This window comes from Phascolarctos cinereus, unplaced genomic scaffold (assembly GCF_003287225.1).
Source record: "Phascolarctos cinereus isolate Bilbo 61053 unplaced genomic scaffold, phaCin_HiC Scaffold_726;HRSCAF=1367, whole genome shotgun sequence".
Lineage (NCBI taxonomy): Eukaryota > Metazoa > Chordata > Mammalia > Diprotodontia > Phascolarctidae > Phascolarctos > Phascolarctos cinereus.
Window position 1 is genome coordinate 163,235,956 of NW_027556098.1, and position 18,949 is coordinate 163,254,904.

Genomic DNA, 18,949 nt, shown 5'->3' on the forward strand with positions numbered 1-18,949 from the left:
GGTGTTTCTTTAAGTGTCGATTATGTCATGCTGTATTATGTTTTAGAGATATTTACCTCACCTCTGAAATGTATTTGAGTTCCCTAGCTTCCCCCAAAGTCATGCTGAATTGAAACGATTTTTTGTCTCTTGTTCATTGTTAGTATACTGCTGAGATAACAGAATTCAGTAAATACTTTCAGCTCAGTATTTCCAATAAAGTTCTTTGACTGTGAGTAGGATTTCTCTGGTGCATGACCTCTGTCTTGTTCTGGTTGATTGTTAATCCATATTGCTGACTCAGTAGAGTCCTATTTATGGGTACTGGCAAGCCATCATATCCATGTGGACACCTGCTACTACTTGATAATGTTGATAATTGCAGTGTTAAAATTATAATTAAATTCATGGTTTCTTATGTGTCTGACTACAGGTCACAAATAGCAGTAAGCAATTTTCTACTGTATGTCTTAAAAAGATTTTTTTTTTAAAGAAGGGGTACTTCTTTTGAAAGAGAAGAAATTTCCCTTGTGGCCAGAAGAGTATTATAATAGTGGCTGGCATATTTCTTGGTGAAACTTCATTGCATTGCTAGAGGAGTGGGGTGCTTGGAGGGAGGCTGGACAGAACTGTATTTATCACAATGGATGCTTTCACAACTACACCAATGGGAAATAGTCATGCACTTGAAAATGACTACACTTATAACTAAAGAGATAATTATAGTGGTATATAATCAAATCAATTCAAATCATACATTTGGGAAAGAAGAAAGAATATTATGAGATAAAAGTTACAAATTAGAGGTTTTCTTAAAGTTGACAGAAAAATTTACACATCATTTTAGTAACTAATATTTCCCATATGATTCCAACATTTTGATAAATATAAACTATTATAATGATTTAAACTATTATTAATAATAATGAGTAAAAAAGATTCTTCATTTAGGTTGAGACTAGTGATACTACGTATAAATGTTAGTGACATAATCATAAGCAATTCTAAATGATTGCTGCTTAGTTTTTTGGGTTTTTTTTTGTTTTTTAGCACTCTCTTTCAATTGTTAATGTCGTAGTTAGGATTTACTGTACAATGTAGAAGTACTATTTGCAGCATATATTACCTTAAGTTCCAGCTCTACTTCTTATTATCTTTGCTCCATTTTCTCATCTTCCTAATGTTTCAGTATAGAAGGAGAAGTAAGAATGGAATTTAGCACCCAAATTGCTGCTCAGTAACAGGGCTATTTTTGTGAGTCTAGAAATCAATATGAATGTGATACTCTCCATCCACTAGTGGGCATTCTCTTCATAAAAGGAAAAATGTTTCTTTACCGACTGAAGGTACCGGGACAATGATAGTAATGATTTAAAAAAATCCAGATTGATGATTTCATCTGTCTCACACAAGGAGATTAGTAATTCACCTATAATTTATAGTTACAGAGCTGTCTGGGATGTTGAAAAGTAAAGCAATTTCCCATCAGTCAGTGGTACAACTTGAACCCAGGTGTTCCTGAAACCAAGACTGGCCCTGTGTCCACTTATTTCATCATGCTATCTCTCAGGGATAAGTGATTCAAAAATTTTAGAAACTTTATGTAATTTCAATAGAAATTTCTAAGTATAAATTGTTCCTAACACAACTTCTAAAGCATATTCTTTTCACTGGCTTGAAAATACACATCCTCTCTTTTTTTCTTTACAGTTATATTTCCCTTATGTCAAGACTGAATTACCTTTTTTTAACATTGTCATCCCCACCCCAATCCCTGCCGCTATTGTGATGTTTCAGTTGATTTCTTTTTACTCACTAACATTCAGACTCCTTAAGAGTCTGTCCAATATGACCAATGTTCTAATAAACCTTGTCTTTGGCTGAAAGAAGGCTTGGGTTGAATTCTTTTGGACAGGATCCGCATGTTGTGATTTTAGGGTCCTAGCACACTTAAACCCCTAAATCTCAACATTTTGGTGGCCTGTATGGAGAAATTGCCTAAACCCAGGTTCTTCTCCAGCCAAGACTGGAAGGTATATAAGTCTCCCCCCTCCCCTTTTTTTCTTGCTTTGCAGTTGGGGTGGTTCTGTAAGCACCAAGGATTGAAAGTGCTTTTCGGGCAGATGGTCATGAGGCTGTCTCACACTTGGCCTGATGCTCTCAGGCTGTCAGTCCACTGGTTCAGTTTGAGGCCATGGACCTAGATACTTTGCAGCATAGAGGACAAGGATGGACTCCCTATCTGGAAGTGTATGGTCAATTCTGTCAGTTGTCTCCTTGCTAGAGAATTGGAAAAATTGCAGTTGCTTTTTGGTTCCCTGAGGCTTACTTACTCTTTCCCTCTATACTCCCTGAATCCTCCTTCATGGAGGTTATGGGGAGAAGTTACAACAGTTAAAAATGTCTTAGCAGATTCTGGAAGTTTTCTGATTGATCATTAAGGAGTGTTTCAAAACCGTTCAACCTGGTCACTCCCTTCCCTTAAGTCAAGAGGATATCTGTTAACCCCTCTCATAGGAGAAGAGAATTTCAGCCTTTGCCCCTCATCTTTGATTTTTCCCTCCCTCCACCTGGGGAAAGGAAGGAGTGGGGAGGGGCAGCATCTACAGCATGGGACCTGCTGAAAATGGCCTTAGGCCCTAGGGCAACCTTTGCCTGGAAGTATCACCAAGGTTCAGAAAGAAGCTGGCCTCTAAACTTGGATTTGTGTCTTCCAGACTACAGGCCATTCACCCACAGTTGGTAGCAAACAGTGGGGACCAGCCCATCATTCCCTGGATGCAGCCTGTGCTCCGTTCCAGTCAACCTCCTTTTGAGACCCCCTTGAGGCAGGGACAACTCTATGCTCCTTGCCAGCAGGAAGCAGTTTCAGAAGCCAAGACCTTCACCGCTTACCCCAAAAGACTTTAGATACCATTTGTTTGAAGGGGGAATAATGAGGATGGGAGCCAAACCCCAAAAAGGAAAAATCCTGGACTTTTCCACATGGCCAAATCTCTGGCTTTTGCCTGAGGCTATAATCTCATCAACTGGCCTTTCATTGTGGCTACACCCAATCTCCCAATTCTGTTACCTCCCTATAGCCCCTGGCCATTTGCCACCCTTAATCCTAGCTAGGCTCTTTTCTCCCTTGACCACTTGGCCCAGGTCCCAGGAGTTCGGTTCACTCCAGCTTACTGGCCACTCCCATCCAGATCCTCCTTAGACCCCTCCTCCAGTCACCCCAAACTACTTGGCCACTCTTAGATCCCTCCCACAGTCTTTCTGTATGTAAGATCCATCTTGTCTCCATTAAGATGCTTAGGTTCTTATAATCGAACCATAGCTCAGATTCTTACAATCTAGCCACATGCTCAGATTCTTACAATCTAGCCAATAGCTGACTAACATTCAGAGTCTGCCCAATATGACGGATGTTCTAATAAACCTTGTCCTTGGCTGAAAAAAAAAAAGAAATATGGACAATTGGAAAAACTTAGAATATTCTGCTAGAGTTGGCAAATTGGACTAGTGTATATACAGGGTGTTGTGAAAGCCTTAGTATAGTTTTAAGCTTTTAAGTAAAGCCTAAATAAATACTCAATAGCTTAAAATTGTACTTACTTTTGGACTGTATACACAAGTTGTACAGAATTTCTTGCTTTCTGTTAGTAGGCACTGATTTTATAGAGGGACTATAGCATTCACTGACTATGATGCTAGAAATTAAAAAAAAAATCCCTTCCCTCTGCAGATTCAAGACATGTTGAGAGAACTGTGTTACTTTTTGCATTTTTAAAAGTTTACAATGACCTCTAATACCACTGTTCCATTTAATGACACAATGAAATTGAATGTTAAAGTAACTTCTGTGAAGCCTACCTTTATCCACACTAATAAAAAAAAAATTCGACTATGTGAATAAACCAGTTGATTCCTACTTATCCATGGCAAAAAGAGGTAAGGGGAAAGCAACAAGCAGAGTCTTTATCAATTAAGCTAATAGATTTAACCTCTTCACTCAGCAGCAGCTTTTGAAGCATCTTCAAAGAAGTAGAAAAGCCACATTTCCCTTTGCTTTCTCAAATTTGCCTTTTTCTGCTGCAGTTTTCAAACTGTATATTGGCCAAAAGACAAGGAGAATGGAAAACAAAAACAAAACAAACAAAAAAAGAGTGCCTAAATAATTTGGCCTTGACCACTCAAGGTAAGACTGTATGGTATTTGTAGTCTGTTCCCTACTCTTGCTTTTAACTCCACTGCAGAAGCTCAAGAAGAAAAATTCACAAAGTGACATAATGACCATTTAAAGGAATGGAATATTTGTCCTCCTCCATTACCCAAATGGATGAACTCAGGTTTTCTCTTCCAAAACCCCCTTCAGGTTGATTTCATTCTTTCCTTGCAACTTATAAACTTCTAAATAATTATTAAGCATTTAAAATTAATGTGCTTTCTATCCCCAAACCTCCCTCTACTCTCAAATTCAACTATATTAATAATTACTTTGCCTTACAGAGTAATGACTAGATCTAAGTGACATAGAAATTCCTTTCCTGGTTCTCCCCATCTTCTAGTTTCTTCCTTCCCTAGCTACCTTATATTTAACTATCAGATATTGATTTTGTATTTACTGTGTACATATTTATATGTGTACTTGTAGTCCCACCCAAAATTCCCAATAGAATGTAAATTCCTTGAGCATACAGATTGTTATACGTTTTGTCTTTGTATCCCCATTGCAATGCATAGGTCTTATGACAAAAGTATGTTATAAATATTAATAGATTATTATATAAATATTTGTTGGTTATTAAAGGAAGAAGAAAGGAAACAAGCATTTATTAGGTGCTTACAATGTGCCAAACTAAATACTTTATAAATAGTATCTCTTTTGAGCCTCACAACAACACTGGGATATAGTTGCCAGGTATTATCCTTCTTTTACAGTAGAGGAAACTAAGGCAGATAGATGATAAGTGACTTATCCAGGGTTACAACTAGTAAGTACATGAATACAGTCTGTTAGATGTTGAATATGAAGCACACAGGGATGATAGCGACGTACACTTTTTAATTATGATGATGTTCAGGCCTTTTAGTCATGTCCAACTCTTTGTGACCCTCTTTAATGTTTTCTTGGCAAAGATATTGGAGTGGTTTGCCATTTCTTTCTCCAGCTTATTTTACAGATGAAGAAACTGGGGAAAACAGGAGTAAGTGACTTTCCCAGGGTCACACAGCTAGGAAGCGGCTAAGGACAGATTTGAATTCAAGTCTATCTGACTCCAGGCTCAGCACTCTATACATTGTACTATCTAGTTGTCTTTACACTTTTTAATCCTTTTTTTTTTTTTGCAAATGCATATATTTCTAGTGCTATAAAATCCTACTTTCCATGGCATGTAGTCATGAGTTAAGTTGCAGGTGTTTTAAATAAGGACACAAAGTATCGAAGACTAGCACATGCTGATATATGAATGATGGTGATGATATTGATGATGATGATGATAATTTACATAACCCTTACAGTTTTTCAAAGTGTTTTACACATGATATCTAATCTTAACCTTACAAAAACTATAAGGTTAGTATGAGAGTCATTATTATGTCCATTTTACAGATGGAGAGACTGAAACCTATGGAGTAACATGACTATAGTTACAAAACTACTAATTGTCAGAGAGGCAGCATTCGAATGCAGGCCTTTCAAGGTGCTTTTGAGGAAATGAGAGAGTAGAAGTGAATATAGGTTTCATTTCTTTTTTCCAACCTTGCCTAGGTCATGCAAATATCTTGTCCCGGGTTTGTTAGCTTACAGTGCAATTCATAGTAACTGCAAATCTAATCACATTGTGAGGTTTAAAACAAAACTTGAATTCTTTATTTTTTATCTGAGTATAGTAATTCATTAGGAGGCCCATGATGTCAAGATAACCATGGCACTATTTGTTTCTTCCTGAGAAATGCAATATTATAGATATCAAGGAAACTAATTAGGCCAGAGAACAAAGAATTTTTTTTTCTTAGTTAACTCTAAATGGTATTTAATCTGTATGGTGGTGTCATGACTTATATCCAGTAGAAAACTGATGGTTTCTTACAAAGCATGTGGAAACAATCTCGTGACAAAATAATACATTTCCAAAATGTGGATATTGTCACAAAAGAAGTTTTATTAACCTAATACATGCTTGACAATATGTTTAAAATAGCTGCTTGACTACAAATGTAGGTTTAAAGTATTGTGTGTAGACATTACAGATTAGACAAATGCCTGAACATTTTCTCATGCTATACATTTTCCCCTTTATTTGTTTTTCATCATCCAGAAGTTCGTTTTATAGCATAGTATATTGAAAAAAAAGTACTGGGTTAGGTGTCAGAAGACTAAGGATCTAGTATTGGGTCTGCCATTTACCCACATGCCGAGTATGATCTTCAAGGAACTCCTCTGACCCTCAGCTTCTTCATCTGTGAAAAAGGTATAATTATTATTGCTTAGCTTACTTCATAGGGTCATAATGAATATTAAGTGAGATAAGATATAGGACAGAATTTTGTACATTTTAAAGAGCTAGACAAATGTAAACTTCTATTACTATCTCATAAAGAGAAGACAGTCATGGATACATTTTCTTCTTAGAGGATCAGCTTAAAAAATTTAGGCAAATGAACATAAGCCTATAAAGTGGGAGTACTATAGGTAGGAATTATGCTTTTCTTTATGTCCTCTGGAATCCTCAGTGTGAGTTTATCTACAAGAGAGAAAAGAGGGGATTCACAACTGGCTACAAGTTGTATGTGCCAGTTTTTAAGACAGAAGAAGGGAAACTGGAGTTCATTCAGAGGAAACTAACTAAGATGATTAAGGATTTGCAAAACATATCATATTTGGAATGACTCAAGAAGTTTGGCATTTTTAGATTGTAGAAAAGAAGACTTAGGCTTTCCTTAAGTAGCCGAAATGATAGAACTACATCCAAGGCATGGAAGTTAGAGATAAGTAGATTTTACCTCAATTAAAAAAAATTACCTTTTGATAATTAGAGCTTTTTAGAGGCTCAGCGGTTGGCCTTGAAGGTAACTCCTTGTCATTGGAAGTGTATGAGCAGTTTTACTATGACCATTTATAAGAGCTGTTGTAGAAGAAAAAAATGATTCCTGAGATGAGGAGGAAAAATTTAAAGATTATTAAGGTACTTGTCAGTTCTAAAAATTTGTGATTCCACAGGAAGCTCAGCTCTCCAAATAGCTGAGATGTCAAGCCTGGGATCCTTGACACAATTGTATGGGGCAATTGCCTCTACAACAAAGCAATGTAGAGGAGAGGAAGGTAACGGTAGTATAGCTGGGACATATCCTTTCTGCAATCGTTGTGCTCCTGGAAGAGTCCCTCTCCTGTAGTACATTTATAAAGTGGGTGTATGGGGCCTCTTTTCTGTCTTGTCATTTGAATATTGGAAAATTATCTCTAGATTTATTTCTAAAAGACAAAAAAGTATAGGAGATTAACCTATTTCAGTGAAGAAAACTGTACTGTTTTGCTACTGTTTAACATACTGTTTTACCATGATCTGTTACATTTGTTTATTTATTTATTTTTCCTTTAAACCAAAGTTATAATTTAATTAGTATGGGAAGTGTGGAACTTTTTTTCTACCAACACAAATACATACTTTCTCTGCCACATATAGTCTTTTTATTTATTTATTTGTTTGTTTTTGTGAGGCAAATGTGGTTAAGTGACTTGCCCAGAATCACACAGTTAGTGAATGTTATGTATCTGATGCCAGATATGAAATCAGGTCCTCTTAATTCCAGGGCCAGTGCTCTATCCAATGCACCTAGCTGTCCCTGCCACATGTAGTCTTAAAATATTGTTGGAGAACCAAGAGGTGAAAAGAACATCTTTTATTGATTACCTCAAATTATTTTTAGTTTGATTATATGTTTAAGCTCCCTTCTTTAAGAAAATGTGACCCTACCAGCTAAGCCAGACTAACATAGATAGTCTTTTAAGTCTAGGTTACATCTAGATTTAGTGAATAGATTGATTAAAAAGATTTTATCATTTAGTAGCAGATAATTTAGAAGAATAAAATAATTGTAAGATTATAAGGTTTTTCAAAAGTCTAAATTTCCATTTCTAGTATAAAGTGGGGTTGATCAGAGGCTGTTTGTTTGTTTGGTGCTACCCCAGGAAAGGTTAGCTAGAGGATAAGCTCCCTTTTTTCTTGAGCTAGAGTACAACTTGAGTAATGGACTAGTGTAAGGAAGATGGGGAAGGGGTGATGACTGCTAACCACTGGCCAAAAGTTCCTCTTTCCCAGTATACTTTCTGGTTACAAAAAGTACTACCTGGAAGAAAGGCCATGTGGCATAGGATTAAGAAAATCTAGGAGACCTGCTTTGTCCAATAGAATTATGTTGAAAACAAGTTTCTGTCATTTTTCCATTTTCTCTTTCTGTTATAAAAACCATCTCTGTAAATCACTCCTTTTCTCTGACCTCTGAGGAGTCAGGTGATCTGGTTTGGTATGCAAATACTAGCTTTGCAAATTAAATCATAGATGGTTTGCTAATTTTGTCCTCAGTTTCCTTTTTGTTTCAGATAATCAATTTTAACAGAGGTTAGATAACTTGTTTAGGGTTACACATGGCAGTAGGTGTCAGAGGTGGCATTTAAAACTAAGTCTTCCTTGCTAGGTCAGTTCTCTACTCAGGACACAAAGATGCCTCTCAGTATTTTAAAGTTAAATGAGCCCTTAATGACATTCACTTAAAAGAGGAGGATAGTGTTGAGAGACAGAGTTGTTGAGAGAAAAGATTATCTATTCCAGAGGGAAGGCAGAAATAAGGACTATTTAGCAAGAGTCCACTGTAATGGAAATAGTGCTGGACTCAAAGGCAAGAAAGATATGTTTGAACCTTAACTTCAAGGCTGTGGGACCCTTGGTAAGTCATTTTATTTTTCTCAGTTACAGTTTCTTTATCTGTAAAATGGATACAACTGCCTACCTCACAAAGCCATGATAATAGAGAAAGCCCTCATAGAACTTAAAAGGACTATATAAACTCGAGATTATGGGAAGAGATACTCAAAGAAAATATCTTGAGGCCAGAACTTCTGTCACTTTCTAAGTCCTCAGATTGGAAATAATACAGTCATGGGAAAAGTTGGATGGTATCATGCTTCTCACAGTGCCTGGCAGATTGTAGGTGTTTAATAAGTGTATTGTCTGACTGACTGAGGATCTCTTCCAGTTAATATTTCATTCCTTTGCCAGAACAAACATCCTAATACACATAATTAATTTTGCTGCAAAAAAAACCAAAACCGAAACAAAAACAAAAAACAAGATAAACAAACAATAACCACACATGGGGGAAGCAAAAAGTAAAAATAAAAATTCTTTAGTTACACTAGTTCAGTGACCATGAAGACTTCTTAAACTGGCATTCAATGCTTACTATAACCTATCAACAATCCTAATTAAAACCCCCACCTCCTACTGAAGACTTTCCTAAACTCTCTTAATTCAAGTTCCTTCCCTGTGCTAATTATTACATATTTATCCTGTCTATAGCTTGATTTACATATATTTGTCTACATGTTTCACCCATTGGATTGTAAGTTCCATGAGGGCAGGGACTGTCTTTTGCCTCTTTTTGTATCTCTAGAGCTTAGCACAGTGCTTGGCACATTGTAGGTACTTAATAAATATTTATTGAGCTGAATTTGATTGAATTTTCAGCCTTGTCCCCCCAATACTCCTTTTACATACTCTAAGTCCAAGTCAAATTGAACTCATTTCTGTTTTACCAACACATCTTTATTTTCCCACCTCTGCACTATTATTCATATTCTTCTCTAGGTCAACTTTGCCATCAGCCTGAATATCTATCAACAGAAGTCCATTTCTTTCAAGATAAATCTCAAATACAACCTCTCTCTGAAGCTTTCCCTTTGCAATATGGCTATAAGTTTGCTTTTCATGTCACCCATTATACAGTGCTTGACTCACTTAAAGCCAATTCACTTGCAAGTCAAGACATCACCCAACTGGCATTATTGGTCCTGTTAGAGAACAAAGGATGAACAACAAATAACAACAACAACAACTTGATTGAGGGCAGCAAGTGATCTGATCTATGTATCTGTGTTGATATCTACGTATATGTCTCTCTCTCTATCTTTCTATCTATCTATAATTCATTCCCCATAAAAGCACGATGCAGGAACCTGAAAAGAGTAAGTACTATTATTTATTATTTGTTTGTTTATTATACTTGTCCTTTCATTGAGTATAGTGTACTCACATTAAGAAAGCTTCCATTACCAAAGCAGATGGATGAATGCTCTTTAATGTACAGCACTAAAGAGTTGCTTGGAACACTGACAGATTAAGTAACCTTGCACTGACAGATTAAGTCACACTCACAGACGGTATGTGTCTGAAGCCATATTTGAGTTCAAGTCTTCTCTACTTGAAGATCAGTCTCTACCAGTTACCTCCCATTGCCTCTGATATTAAGTACTTAATAAGTGATTATTCTTGATGGAACAGATTCTAGTGCAATTAAGAAAAACTATAGTCAGAACTTCAGCTTTTCCTATAGAGGAAAAGTGGTGCCAAAGAAGGAAGTAATTGTAAATGCCTAAGATTTATCAGATTGGAAAGTTAAGTTCTAAATCTCTCTTCTCTGATAGTTTATAATAGCTCATCAAAAGTAATTTACTCCACAGTAGGTGCCATAAACTGCAGGGCTAAGTTTAAACTGAACCCCTGCTGTAGTGCGAAGAGCTCTGGGAGGCTTCACATATTAAGGTAAGCCCAAGATAGCAGCCCAAGATTAAGAGAAATATCAAGTAGTAATCAATCAAGCAAGATTTATTAAGTACCTACTATATGCCAAGTACCATATTAACCTTTGGTAATAGAAACAAACCACTAGAAGGGAGTAAGGGGCATCTTAAGTTACTACTTTTAGATTATGTATTTATTTCTAAAGAGTATTTGTTCCTTAATATTCATTACTTTCATAGTATTATTTGAGTTTATTTTGCTTAATTAAAAAAATGGCTGAATTGTGGGGATGTGCTTTTTTTCAACAGTTATTAGAGAGGACATTATTTGCAAGCACTTTGGACATTGCAGAGTGCCATGTAAGAGTGACTATGCTGAGTCACAGAAAAGCAACTCTCAAGTACTTTAAGGCACCTGTTTATAGAACAGGGTTATTATGGTAACAATAACAACATATTTCTCACAAAATTGGGAGAACTCATAATTGGTCTTGCACATTGAAAGGATGGGTGATTTAGAGGAAAGCAGGAAACACAAATTATTAAGTCTGAAACTATATCTGAAAACGATTAGTTTCCTTCCACATCCAATTATTTTCTCAGGTTTCATCCTCCAAATAAGTATCCACTGTGCACAGAAATTAATATTATATGCTAGTACATATGTTCCATATGTTGATATGAACTCTAACAGTCATTGAGAAAGGACCAAACCTTCCAAATTATTTGTACTTGGAAAGATTCTGTACTAGGAAAATACCATGAGTTAAGACCAGAGCAAACCAATTTTTAATTTTCCTACTTTTCCTGGGATTTTCTGAAATGAAATCTTGCCTTTTCTGCTTTGTATGCAGCAACCCACACACATTCCAGTGTTTTATGGCACATTCTGCATGTTTATCTAACTTATTGTTTATCATAAAAACTATTAATGCTGATGACCAGCAGGACTGCATAATCTCAATGTTTCTGTGATATTTGCTAATACTAATTCTTGTAGGACAATGGGGACCGGTACAAGCAGGTTTATGGGTCTGCTGCCATGATTGCATTAAATAAAAATGAAGACAATTAGCTTTACTCTTGTTTAAGGTTTGGAGGCATTAAAACTCCAGTACACTTTCCTCCCCATGAATTCGCACCAAATAAACATCATTTTTATTCAGAGGCATCCTGACTTGAGAAGGTCATTTGGAGAAGCCAATTGTTTTGAAATTGGGATTGTTGTTCAAATCAACATTGGAATCAGTATTTTTTTCTTTAATTTGGTCCATTTTGTCTTTAAACCATGATGTTAAAATAGATATTCCATACCATTACCATTCTTCTTATTCACAAATTAAAAACTCTTAAGTCCTTTTAGGAAGTATATTCAAAGAAGAGTCTTTAAATGACTCAGCCATCATAGAAATATAATTCAGTATTCTATGACTGATTCACATCAACAGTACAACTGACAACATGAAAGTTATTTGGTGAATAAGAGCAGTGACCACACGTCCATTATCAGAATTGATAGTATGAAGCTGAGCCAAATGAAAGTGATATTGCTAAAGTCAGGTGACACTTTATGTCAAGGTAGATTGTACCTCCCCTTGTTACCTGACACAGCTAGAACTGATGTCTCTCGCCTATTTCGATGTACCATGCTTTTAAAAAATGCTTTCTTTATAGTCAGAAGTCGACATCAGTTTGCACAGTGGATGCCTATCTTGAATTTTAAGGCACGGGCAGTGCCTTGTTAGCTGCAAGTAAAAAATATCACAATACGACATGGTAAACTTAGCTCTTCTTGGATAGTGCTTGATACTTTGCATGTGTAAATGTTCCATGGTGATGAAAGTGGCAGAAATGGAGACGGTTTTTCCAACTAATATGGTCTTATATACTTTTTCCTGAAAGAAAATGATTTTCCAGTAGTAGGGAGAACACCCACTTGCCTTATGGTATGTAGGCTTACCACTCTATTTAGGTTCAGGAAAGAATTATTTCTTATTTCCTTAATGTTTCATCTGTTGAAGCCTGAAACATGCTATCTATCAGATGATAAGTCAAGAGTTACAAGAAGTTGCTCTTTTGCATCATATATTGCAACTCAGCATCATATATTGAATTAGCTGCCTAAGTCTACTACCCACTTAAAGAGACATAATATATTCAACATCACAATGCATTTAAATCAAAGGGGCATTAACTTTATTCTCCTTCCTCCCTAAGATGACCTAAGAAAAATAAAACCATACTGGAAAGAGGGTCTGATACTTTCAAAAGCAGTCTTATCTCAATGCTGGTAGTTAAAGAGCTAAGCTGACAGATTTCTTTTCCAATTTTCTAGGCTTGTAGATTTTCTTTAACATTCATTCTGAGCTATATATCTTGTGTACAGTGAGTATTATTTAGTTTCTCCAAAGGGAATTTATGTAATAATTTAACTGATCCTTGCTTTTGCTCACTTAGCTAGCTTGGATCAGTGGATTACAGAGATCTTAGGCCTAAGACTGGATGAAAGTCTGTTTATGTTTGAGCACACTGATGATGGATTATTATTGAGAAGCAAAAGCAAAAGAAGAAATGTAGGTTTGATGTAATCAACAAACTTTAGATAAGTAGTGCATATTTTAAAAGGCCATAAATTCCCTTCACAACTTTTTATGGGCACATTTCAGTGAGGATTATTCATGTAAGAATCTTCAATTAGTTGAAGGTCAAAAGATTGAATATTCAATCAAACCAACCCTAATATCACATACTTGAAAGCAAAATGAAAAAGAAAATTTAAAAAGCCTTTAAATTTTCTACTATTGTTAATGCTCAATACCTTTACTTATTTCTACAAAACATGTCTATTTTAGGGCAGTTTTGCTGCCCACCAAGAACTCCATTAGAAGGTAGAAAGCTGAAATTCAAACCAGTTGATTTTCTAGTGAATTTGACACCTTTAGGGCAAGGGCCAACTTATGTCCGTTTTCTGAATCTGCTATAATATTTAGCACAATGCCTGACACATAGTGGGTAGTTTTTTTATAAGTATTTGCTGATCTGAATCACTCTGAACTACCACAGAAAAATAACTGGAATAGGAAGATTTGGCTTTGTCTGAAGACACTGATAATGGACTGCAGAGGCTGTTTCCTTCTTTTGGTCATCTGAAGACTGATATCTTGGTGTCTTGTACCTTTGAGTCACCTCCTGGCCTGTGCCATATGTTTTAACCCTACTCTTTTGCCTCCCCTTGGACCAACATCCGGCACTATAGTGTCCTTCTCCTAGTACCTAGCCATTCTTTTACAACCTCTGTAAAAAAAATGTAGACTAGACTCTTTTGAGGTACGTCACCTTCTTGTCTGGTCCAACTGCAACTATGGTTATACTACCTTCTGTGAACCTCTGCATTATATTCCCTCCCCATCAGTTGTTTTTGTCACATATGAAGGCATTCCTAGTCATTTCTTTAGTAGTATAATTTATGAGACATGCAAATTTAGATCTACCCTGGACAAAACAATACAATAAAACATATTAAAAAAAAGAAATTCTGGGAAAAATCAGTTAGTTTATATCACAAGGATAAGTTGTAGGTCCCTTGCCTTGACAGTAATATTACAAAAAGAATTTTATATGACTACAATTCATTTTTGAGGTTATCTGTAGATTTCAATTACTCATATTTTTTATATCCTGTTATTACAAAATAACATTATTATCCACTTACTGTCAATCAACCAACCACCAAAAGAAAAAAAAAATACACAGACATTCCTAACTCCTTCCCAGAGACTGCAAAGCTATGAGAAAATGGAAAGTAAAAATTAAAAAAAAATACCTATAACAACTTAAATCAAATGTCTTAGAGCCCAAACATTTTCTGAAATAGATTAACATTTGAGGAGAAAGGTTGGGATCTATTTTATCACAGTAGGTTTACTTATCTATGCTCCCATTTAATTTAAAGTTTACATAACCAACTGGGCCAACTTAGTCTCGCTATAAGAAGATAGTAAAGGAAGTATATCTTGGCAATGTAAGCTCCTCTCTATATGAATATCCTCGTTTATTGCCTTTAGGCAATAACGATTTCACCTCTATATAATGATCTGACCACTTTCCTTCTTTCAAATACATGTTCTAAGTTTTTCTTTCTTGGAAAATCAAGTTTTTCTTTGCTTAAACCTTCTCTAGCTTAGTTGGAGATGTCACAGATTGTCAATTTTTAACCTCTTTCCCTGACTTCCCATTTTCTCTTTTAATCTGTGATCAAAGGATAGCAAGCGATAATGGCAATATTGTGCAATGCAATGACAGAACATTTAGTGCCAAAAGGAATCCAGTTTTGTTCAGGAACTTACTACAAAAAAGTCTACACCCTTTTAATATTCATGCAAGCATTTCTCTTGTAATTAATATGACTTAAAATCATTTTTAAGATGATTGTTTTCCTAACATTTTACTTTAAATAGGTTTTCATAGCATGGGACACACACACACACACACACACACACACACACACACACACACACACACACACCCCTTAATTATTTGTTAGTCACCACTCTATTTTTCTATTTATTCATTCCATAAATGCTTAGAGATCCTACTATTTGTGTGTTAGTGCAGGGATGGGAGACACAAAGAAGAAAATAAACAATGATCCCTTTCTTAAAGAAATTAGCATAGGAGATAAGATATATCACTATATTACAGTGCACAATGTGTGATAAAAATCTTAAGAAAAACTATGAATAAATGCTATGGGACTTCAGAGGGAAGAAGGCTCACTTAAATGCTGTTAACTGAAAAAAGCTGCAGGGAACTCCATCTTGATAGATAGATAATATTCTGAGAAGTTCACCTAAAAGAGGAATATTCCAGGAGAGAGCATAGCAAAGACAAAGACCTAAGGCAATAAAATGAAAAAAAAATAGTTGTAAAAAAGTGATAATACAGTTTGACCATAGTATTAGATTTGCTTTGCAGAAAACATGGTATCAGACTGACCAAGAGGATTTAGTCCAAACTGTAGAGAGTCCTCAATGCTGGACCAAGGAAGGGGTTGCACTTTATTTAGCAGACTGGAGACATTATAGGAGATGGTTGCTGCTACTGTTGCTACTGCTGCTATTGTTTTTAGCAGAAGAGACACATGACCACAGATTAATTCAGGATAATTTAATATAGGAACTAACTAGGAGCAGCAATGCCATCTCAAGGAATGTCTTTGGCTTCTTCTTATATCCCAAGTACTTAGCACAGTTCTGAGCACATAGTAGGTATTTAATAAATGCTTATTGACTGACTTTTCTAATTAAATTTTATTCATTAATTTTTCCATTGTTGACTGACTTTTTTTTTAGGCAAAAGATTTTTGTCAATTTTTCATTGTGCACAAAGCATTTCAGAGAGAATAATGGGTATGGTCTTTTAGAACTTATAATCCACTGACAGTATAAGCAGAAATCATGCAAAAGCAATGTGAGGTTATAGCATTTTTATTATATAGCCAGCTTCAGATATCAAAAATATTAAAAACCCCTAAATCCTAGAATTACATTTTCCATGCATTTTAACTTCTTCTAGACTGACGGAGAGAAGCTGTATTCAAAACTAATTGAAATTGACATTGCATTTTGGGAACCAGTAAGTTTATATTATGATTGTGATTATTATCTCATTCTTATAATTTTGGTTGAATTCAGATAGAAATGATCCTGAGGTAAGTCACTTCCCTATTGGCTTTCTTTTACATATGCATATTAATAATTTGAGAGACAGCATCACATGGGGGAAAGATAATTGGCTCTAGAATGAGAGAAAATGGGGTAAAAATCTTGCATTTGATGTGCGTGTGTGGGAAATATATATATATATATATATATATATACACACACATACACACACACACTTATGTATACATATGCATATGTGTATATTTATATGTAAATACATATGCATTCATCCATATACATCTATAAGCACATGTATACGTATGTGTTGTCCACAAAGGTTATGTGTGTCCACATGGGTCTCAACGTAGCTCACAGGGAAGTTATTTCTCTAGAGTTGTCTCCAAGACTGGGTTTCTCTATCCTCACCAGGCTGAAAGTCTAGCAGCCACTCAGCAGTCAAATTCACTACTGAATGGCATAAAAGTTTTGACATGCTTCATTTCTGACCTGAGTGAATTTGCCCCTTCTTAGGCAACATTGTGGCCCTCTACTCCTGGGGACAGCATATTGGTTCTAGAATTAATGAGGGGTACACAATGGACTTTAGTCCTACAGCAGCTGAAACATTTCCAACTCAAGAGATTCATAGGCTTCAGTCTTCCTCAATAGTAAGTATTGTGATATAAGCACACTGCCCAAAAGCTCACTGAAAACATTTGAGTGACAACCACAGTAGCAGACAGAAGTCAAGGATTATGATATATACCTCTTCTTGTTTCCACATATTTTAGTTTTCTTTCCTGGGCTCCTATGTCTTGATAGCTACATGTTTCTTGGAAATCATGAGAATTTGTTATGGTGGCATCTATTTAAAAAAAAAGTTCTTAAAATTTTATGTATCAATGTTATGTTCAAGCAATTATGGATTACTTTTTTTTAGTAATAATGATCCACTTCTACAATAATTTATTTGCTGAATTCTCAAGGACATTCTGAATTCTACACTTTTTATTTGTTAATTTATATAAAATGATGAGGAATTGTTTTGGCTAGTGGATCACATCTGGGTATTTGACAGGCATCACATTTTTAAAGCCTTCAATAATGTGCTGTACAATTTCTATTATTCCCTTACATAATCAGTATTGATCAACAAGTCTGAGCTCAATAAGAATATTCTGCTTTTAATGATCCTGAATAATTACAGACATGATTTTACTGATGTAGAAAACTCTTGCTGAGAACTGCCTCCTTCCTTATACAGACCAGCAACTGCTCAGCAACTTAGAGACATGCCTAGGACCTTGAGATTGAAGTGACTTGCCCAGGGTCACATAAACATATGTCACTGATAGGACTTGGATCAGGGTTTCCCTGACTCAGAAGCTGACATTATTCCATTTTGTCTATCATATTCATCATCTTCAGCATGATAATGATGATGATGACAATGATGATGATATGATAACTTTTATGGAGTTTTCCTGTCCCTTTAAAGGGACAGGAAATGACTTTGCATGATGATGTTATAGTTTTCCTGCTTTCATAACCATCAAATTTATACTTACAACTATTTTCCTCTAAAAATTGTAGGAATAAAATTCTGAATGACTGAATTCTGTGAAGTTCCTACTCATTTGAGAGCTCTAGGGAGTAACAAAGTCTTTTGTGATACCCTCTTATATTCATCCAGTTTCTTATAAAACAAGTATTTTACATCAGATTTACCTTATTTACTGTATCTCAGGTGGTATGACTCAAATTGTATCAGAATATATTTTCTCCATTGCAGATTTTTCTTACCCTTTAAAGTTGGAATGAGTATTCAGGATTGATTACCAATATGAGAAAACTTGAATTTCTAAGTGATTAAATATGTCTAATCAATTTTTTAAAGCCACAAAGATAAAAAAGGTTTAATACCTTTAATACCTTTTCCTTTACATATCAAACACAAACAAAATGTGGTAGGCAATGATCCAGGGGGCTATAAAGATTTTATTATCACTTTGTTGGGATGAACATTCCACCATCCTCATAGTTCCAATCCTAGAATTCAAACTTGAAGCAATAAACTTTTAATGCTACCCCATATTTTTCAATATCCTCAACACAATTATATACTAAAGCCATGTATATGAGCAATGGTAAAACATATTGATCCAAAGATAAATAGATCCTGAGATTATACCATGTTGTATAATGTTAAATTAATCATTTTCAGAAAAGAATTTATTTTATATTTAATTTCATTTTCTATTTAATTAACAAATTCATAGTTGTCTTCAAACATACCATTTTTTTTTCATCACTAATCTCTACTTGGCATGCAAGATGAAAAGTTAACTGAGATTACTAAAGGAGAAAATGACACTCAAAAAGCTTTGGGAGCAATGGAAAACTTTATTATTCTTCCTGAAACATGTTAGAATTTAGCTAGCATAAAGGAATTATCCCCACTTGTAGGTCACTGTGCCAGAAGCCAGCTGAATATAGTAGCTCTTCCTTGATCTCACCA

The 18,949-nt window shown here is 35.3% G+C and overlaps 1 protein-coding gene across 1 annotated transcript in view; it reads right to left on the bottom strand.

Moving 5' to 3' along the window:
- The window catches only part of LRP1B (LDL receptor related protein 1B), a 2,172,360-nt gene that overhangs the window by 1,540,152 nt on the left and 613,259 nt on the right, over nucleotides 1-18,949 (bottom strand).